The sequence below is a fragment of the Cupressus sempervirens genome, chromosome 3, assembly GCF_028749045.1.
Source record: "Cupressus sempervirens isolate cs-2001-9-10 chromosome 3, ASM2874904v1, whole genome shotgun sequence".
In the NCBI taxonomy this organism is placed as follows: Eukaryota; Viridiplantae; Streptophyta; class Pinopsida; order Cupressales; family Cupressaceae; genus Cupressus; species Cupressus sempervirens.
In genome coordinates this window covers 434,879,720-434,887,766 of record NC_143120.1, presented here as the reverse complement: position 1 = coordinate 434,887,766, position 8,047 = coordinate 434,879,720, and positions in this window count along the sequence as shown.

The window sequence follows — 8,047 nt, the reverse complement described above, 5'->3', positions numbered from 1 at the left end:
TAGGGCAAACCATTCACAGGGTAGATCATGCTTCATGATCAAACATTGTAACCTTCATTAGATACACTTTATTACTATAGTAGTGGAGATTTGTAGGTGTCATCCCCACCCTAGTTTTACCTTCTCCTTGGAGGGTTTTTGGCTAACCAAATATCTTGTGTCATACATGTGTTAAATATTTCATTTTCATGCTATGGATGTATATGTTTAATTTGGTATTTCAATTTATATACATAGATTGTGAGATGGATGTGTGGTAAATAGTTTTTGAGGTTGAAAATTTTAAGTGGTGATTCAGACCCCCCATTGTATTTTCAAAAAACTCATTCATACTAGCTTCTATATATGATTTAGGTTCAATGAGAGACAAAAAAAAAAAAAAAAGATTAGCACATTCACTAGATGTAGTTCTTGTTCTTGTTTGAATACTTGCATGCTTATCCCCTATAATCTATTCTTGAGGATGATAAGTTTCTTTAATCTTGTTCTTGTAGCCTTTGTACCTATGGGTTTTGGTGTTTCTATTTGATCTTTTATCTCTTCTTCACCTTCATCAACTTTATTATCTATTTCTCTCAAGTCTTTATCATTGTCTTGTAGGAAATCATTATCCATGCTTATTTCCTTTTTATCTTGCACAACTTCATCCACGTTCAAATCTACACTTTCAACAAGTTAAATATTCAACCATTTTATTAAAATATTTATATGCTTTACTTTGAGAAGAATATCCTAAAAATATTCTTTCATTACATGTTGAATCAAAACTTCCTATTTTATCATCAAAATTCTTAATGAACCATATACTTCAAAAAATTCTAAAATGCTTAATAGATATAGGATGTCTATACCATAACTCATAAGGAGTGTACTTGATTTTTACCCTTAGTTGTGTCTTTTTAAAAATATATAATGTTGTGTGAATTGCTTCTTTCCAATACCTAAATGGTACTTTAGATTCATCTAATATAGTCCTTTCGATTTCTTTCACTATTTAGTTCTTTCTCTCAGCAACTCCATTGTTGAGGTGTCCAACATGCTAGATATTATCTTTTGATACCATGTTTTTCACAATAATCAACAAATTCATCTAAGTAGAATTACAACCTTTATTTGATTGTAAGCATTTAATCTTCATGTTTGACTCATTTTCAGCCATTTTCCTAAATATCTTAAACTTGTTAAATGCCTTTTAATTATGTTTTAAGAAGGTTACCGATGTCATTCTTATATAATCATCTATTAAAAACGTGAAATAATTTTCACCATTTAATGACATTGTCCTTGTAGGACCACATAAATCAGTATGCACTAATTACAATGGTTTAGAAGGAAAATATTCTTTTGAAGAGAAATATTCCTTTGTTTATTTACCATGTTTACACCCTCTACAAATAACATTCCCTATCTTACTTATAGATGGCATAGCGCATACTTTTTGATGCTTACTAACTTTTATCAGGTTGTCAAAATTCAAGTGCCCAAGCCTTTTGTACCATAACCAACTTGTATTTACCTGTCCCATAAGACAAACATCTTTGTGATTGTTAGTATTTGTGATATCTCTTAAATTATATACATTCCCTTTAGATCTTTTATCTAATGCAACCAACCATCCATATTTTAATTTGATTTGACAATCATGGTCATCAAAAACAACTTCAAATGTTGGAAATCTGATTGAAAATCATTGTTGAAGAATGAAGAAGATTGATTACAAAGAAGGAGATTATTGATAAAGAATGTTTTCAATAATTGTTTTGTCACTAATTTCAAACCTATTGGAATGAAAATTGCTTATAAGATCCAAGTACTATCAATTATTTCATCAATGACGAGGATTTAATCAACAAGACGTAACAAAAGCACCTAAGAGAAAGGTTGAGTTATGGTTTTGCAATGAAGTGCAAGGATCAATTAAGACAATGGTAAAATGATGTATTGATAATATACTTGAAGATATAGAATTTTTCCACACTTAGAAACTTTAGAAGCATAAGTTGCAACAAGGTTATCTGCAAAGCTTGACCAAGTTCCTTAGTGACTGCTGAGCAAGCTAGTTCATGCTAAGCAAATTTTCAGTTAGTGCTGAGCAAATGAAAAATCTAGTGTGTGTTGAGTGATACAGAAGGAGCCAATTAAACTTCATGTGTCAAGCATCAAAGAAACTTAGTGGATGTTGAGTGAATCCACAATAGGTGTTGAGCATTAATAAAATATAGTGAGTGCCAAGTGAAAGAGTATGTGTCAAGCACTAGAATTTCAATACTGTCAAGCTACTGCATTATGTGAAATGTCACAGATTCGTTAAAATTGAGCTGAAAAGTTTGTTACGTTGAATTTTTTGAACCAGATGGAGGATAAGGATGATGATCTGGTGGCATAGAATTTTAGATAAACCATTTTTTGGGAAAATTCAAGAGGATTCTTCATGATGTTTATAGAAGGAACAAGATATGGGTTAGATCCATTGAATCCTACCTACTCCATTCAAATTCAAATTAAAGGAGAGAATAATTGAGTAGGAAAAGCATTTTCTAGACTTCTATTTAAGGAGTCATAGGCCAAGAAGTTAGAGTGATTGGGGTGCCAAAATTCAAAGTTGTTGAAGGATGTCAAGGAGAAAGTATTAAAAAGGAAGAATAGAGCACAGAGACTCTACTTTGATAAAGTGGTCATATAGGAGATTACACTAGTACATCAAGCATGAAGAATCAAGGAGACAAAGCTTGAAAGGAGAACAAGTTGTTAGAGCTGCAGAGATTGAAAGCCAAGAAAATTGTGAAGAGCTAAACGAAAGATCTAAAATTTGTAAGTTAAGTTGTGAGTTGTATTAGGTCAAAATCCCTTATTGTTACTCTCTAACAATTGTGCAAGCTAGGGTAAAATCCTATGGACTTAGGTTGGTTTAACATCCATTTGTAAATCCTTTAGCAGGGTGGCATTCCAAGTGGATGTTCTATAGTCCTCTAACTAGGCCCACTTTTAATAGGGTGGTTAAATCCTCTAACTAGGTCACATTTAATAGTGTGTTGTAGCCTTTAATAGGGTAGGCCTTTCATGGGGAATCACTTCAAAAGAGTGAGAATTGAGTAGCATGTTACTGGTGGTTTTTCCCAAATTGGGTTTTCACATAAATCATTGTGTTATGTGTTGATCTTTCATGTGTTATGCTTGCATGTTGATTTATTGTAACTCGCTAAGTAGGAAAGTTTAACCTTGGATGCACAATCAGTTTAATGGGCTCACTTTACTTGATGAAAAAGTTTTAATTGGACATAAAGACATTGAATAATTGATTCACCCCCCCCCCCCTCTTAGTTATTCTAAAGCATTTCTAACAATTGGTATTAGAGTCATCTGCTGATTTAGTTTAAAGGTACTAGAAGCAGGAAGATCAAGCTGTCTAAGAGAGAAGTTCCCAAGCTTAATAGAGACTTCACTACATGGAAAAGGTTGATGAAGTTGGGTATGTGCAAGATCATGGTGTACCAAACTATGACCTTAAGTGGCAGTGAAAAATCAGCAGATCAGGGTTATGTCAACTTGACACATAATTTTAAAGTGGTTATAGAATTTATATCAAAAAGTTGTAAGAAAATAATCTGTAGAAAATTGAATATAGTTTCTAAACTACAAGGCCTTATCTAGAGAAAAAATTATTTGATTGGTCAAAAGTTTGGATTTTAATGCAGTACTACAAAAATTTCAGGGCAAAAATAAAAAGTAGGTGTATGTCTGACCACCTTAATCATAATCAAATTATAATATTTTTAAATATAATTTTAGATATAAAAAGTAGACTCATGCATGGATGTGACGCATATTTTTGGAAATTTTTATTCCAAATAAATAAATAATTATTAATTTTCTACTATACTATTTTCAGAATTAAAAAACTCCTGTGTCTGACCACCTTAACTAGTTCAAAAAAAATCAAAATTAAGTATTTTTTTTTTCTTATACTAGTCGAAGCATAGAATGTGATGCATCTTTTGGATTTCATAAATCTTATATAGTTTGAAAGTTATAGCTATTTTTCAACCAGTATGTTAATCAACACTTTGTAGCTAACTCCATTAGAAAATAAGTAATAATTACTTACTGAACTCGTAATTTGACAAAACTTACATTTATGAAAAGCTAAGAACATTCTTAAGAAACCCATTTCATTACATCAAATTTTGGTTTAAAAAAAGTCGTCAGCTACATTCTTGAAGTAAAAAACACATAAGAACATGCCAAAAACACATTTTCGAGATGTTTTAAAGATGACTACATAAGGTTGGTATTGAAAGATATAGTAGGGATTATAAAGGTATTAATTATTTTCATTTAGTATCAGGATGGGTGGGAAAAAAAGGGGAATAGATTTTGAAATTCTTTGAGGCATTTCAGAATGACATATTTTTCAGATCGCCACTTTTTGGCACACCATGATCCTGCACATACCCAGTTGCATCTTGGATCAATAGGTGATCATGCACAAACCTCAATTGAAGTAGAAGATTTTGGTCTAGCTGTACCTACTACAGAAGATATGAAGGAAAAAGAGGAAAATTAGACAATGCTAGAGATTGTCTCTACCCTTAACTATGTTGAATTTGATGACATCAAGGGATGTGACTCTGCATTCAAGATGTAGAGAGCCTTGATTGATATCTATGGATGAGATTAGAATGTTCAAAAAGCAAAAAGAGAAAGCCTTACTGGAAAGTTTGATGACATGAAAATGGAGGAAGGTGAGAATGTTGCTCAATATGCCTCTAGAATGAAAGAAGTGGTAAGTGCAATAAGAAGTTTGGGTTGTCATTTGGAAGATGATATTGTTAATAGAAAATACTTAAGAACCTTGCTTCCCATTTATGCTATTAGAGTTTTAGTCATCTAAGAGCTAAGATGTGTCCCAGGAAATTAGTTAACTTTTGAAGGAATAATAGGAAGACTCACTACATTTGAGTTGTCTAATTTTGATAACTATAGACCTAAGAACCTTGAATTTGCTTTCAAGGCCAGGCTATCATTAAAAGACACTAAAGAGGTGAAACCAAAGAAGAAAAAGAAGAAGAAGGAAAAATTTGCATCTAGTGACAACAACACAGATGAAGAAGATGTGGAACAGTTGGAAGCACTACTAGCTAGAAGATTCCATAGAGGCAATAGTAAATTCAAAGACAAGCTTCCTATTATTTGTTTTAACTACAATGAAGTAGGAAATATTGTTGTATGATGCACATAGAAGAAGAACTAAAGAGAAGGCAACAAGAAAAAAAATAGAAGAGAAGACGATGGCAGAGATTACATAGATAAAGGCAAAAAGTGCTACATTCTTGAAGAAGAAGGTTTTGATGAAAATGATGATGAGGTAGTCTATGTAGCCATGAAGGATGAGTTAGATGAAGATAAGGCAACATCAATAGTAACCTGTGTGAACAAAAATGACAATGGATACTCACATCACATGATAGGGGATAAAAGTAAGTTTATTACCTTTACTCACTATGATGGAAATAGTGTTAGATTTGGAAATGATGCTCCATGTCAAATCATAGGAAAAGGTTCTATTAAACTTACAAATAAAATTTCATGTGATCATGCATACTATGTTGAAGAATTGAACTACAAATTGCTAAGTGTATCACAATTAGACAATGTAGGTTGCAAAGTAGAATTTGGAAACAAAACTGCCAAAATCTATGACACTAATGGAAATCTAATAGGAAAAGGTGAACAAACTAGGATAAATCTATTTTACCTAGATATGAAAGATGCAACCTGTCTTATTGTAAAACTTGATGATGTGTGACTATGGCACAAAAGGTTATGTCATGTTAACTTTGACAATCTGATTAGCATCAGCAAAAAGAAGAAAGTCAGAGGTTTTCCTAAACTAAAGAAGCCTAAAAATACAATGTGCAAACAATGACAACTAGGAAAGATGACCAAGTCTAGTTTCAAAAGTAAAGTCCACACTTCCAGAGAAGTACTAGAGCTAGTCCATACAGACTTATGTGGCCCAATAAAAGTGAAAAACTACCAAGGAGATAGATACATAATGTTATTTGTGGATGACTATTCTAGGATGATGATTATCATGCTCTTAAAGCAAAAATCTGATGCATTTCAAATGTTTAAGTGGTATTTGGATAGGTTAAGAAGGAAATAGGAAAGAGTCTTAAGTTCCTAAGATCAGAAAAAGGAGGAGAGCTTACATCAAAAGAATTTGAGAGATTTTACAATGATAAAAGAATCAAAAGACAAACATCAGCTTCAAGAACTTCACCTCAAAATCGCATTATAGAAAGGAGGACTAGATCAGTGATAGATTGTGCCAGAACATTAATGATGGAGAAAAATGTTTCTTTGAAGTACTGGAGAGAAGCTATGAGTAGTGTTGTGTACACCCTAAATCGAGTACAAGTCAAGAAAGCTACAAATGCAACACCTTTTGAACTATGGTATGGCCGGTCACCCAATGTAAAACATTTCAAAGTGTTTGGTTGTAAATGCTATATTCTTAAAGATTCTAGAAATGGTAAGCTTGATGGAAAGAGTGATGAATTCATATTCCTTGGATACTCCACTAGAAGCAAAGCATATAAGTGTTTGAATACTAACACTAACAAGATTGTGGAGAGTGAAAATATAAATTTTGATGAGCATGCAGAAGTCCAAGTTGATGAATCCAAGATACTAGAATATTATAGATCTTTTATATACTTCTATGAAGGAATTCCTACTAAAGATGAAGCTACCAATTAAGATGGGAATCAACAACAAATTTTAGTATCAGTCGAGGCACAGCTAACGAATGCCAAGCTATATTCAGAAGCTGAGTTGTAGAATAAAGATAATGCACATTCTGATTCTAAAATTAGTACACATAGAAGAGATGATGAAATGCTTGAAAGTGATGTGAAAACTGACTCTGAAGCTAAAGGAACAAACATGGAAGGAAGGATAGAACCAAGACTATCTAGGTATGTGAGAAGACATCACCTTATAGAAAAAATCATTGGAGACAAGCAAGCAAGACCAATGACAAGGAATAGACTAAGGAATGAATCATGTCTGCTAAGCAAGATTGAGCCTAAAATAGTGTAAGATCCACTTCAAGATGATAATTAGCATAAAGCTATGGAAGAGGAGATAGATCAGATTGAGAAGAACAAAACCTAGACCCTAGTTCCTAGACCAATTGATAAAAATATGATTGGTACCAAATGGGTCTTTAGAAACAATCTTAATGAGAGTGGTGATATCACAAGAAATAAGGCTAGAATAGTCTAGAAAGGCTATGCACAAGAAGAAGGACTGGATTATGGGGAAACATTTGCCCCTATTGCAAAAATGGAAGGAGTGAGAACACTGCTTGCATATGCTGCTTATAAAGGTTTCAAAGTCTATTAGATGGATGTAAAGTCTTCTTTTCTGAATGGCATACTAGAAGAGGAAGTCTACATAGAACAACTAGAAGGATTTGTTCATGACAACAATAAGGATATGGTCTGCAAATTGCATAAATTACTCTATGGTTTAAAGCAAGCACCTAGATCATGGTATGAGAGACTTTACGAATATCTTGTGAAGATAGGATTTAAGAGAATAGATGACAACAACAATCTGTACATCAAGGAAGAAAAGGTAAAGATATTCAGATATCTAAAATCTTTGTTGATGATATAATATTTGGAGGAAAAAATGTCTTATGCAAAGATTTTTTTGGAGATAGGATTTAAGAGAACAGATGACAACAACAACCTGTACATCAAGGAAGAAAATGTAAAGATATTCTGATATCTAAATTTTTTTTTGATGATATAATATTTGGAGGAAAAAATGCCATATGCAAAGATTTTTTTGATCAAATGAAACATGAGTTTGAGATGTCAATGTTTGGAGAAATCAAATTCTTTGTTGGATTGCAAGTACATTAATTGAAGCATGGCATATTTGTGACCCAATTAAAATATATCAAGGAGATACTTAAGACATTTGGATTAGAAAGCTCAAAACTAGTCAATATACTAATGGTAACAGGACATAA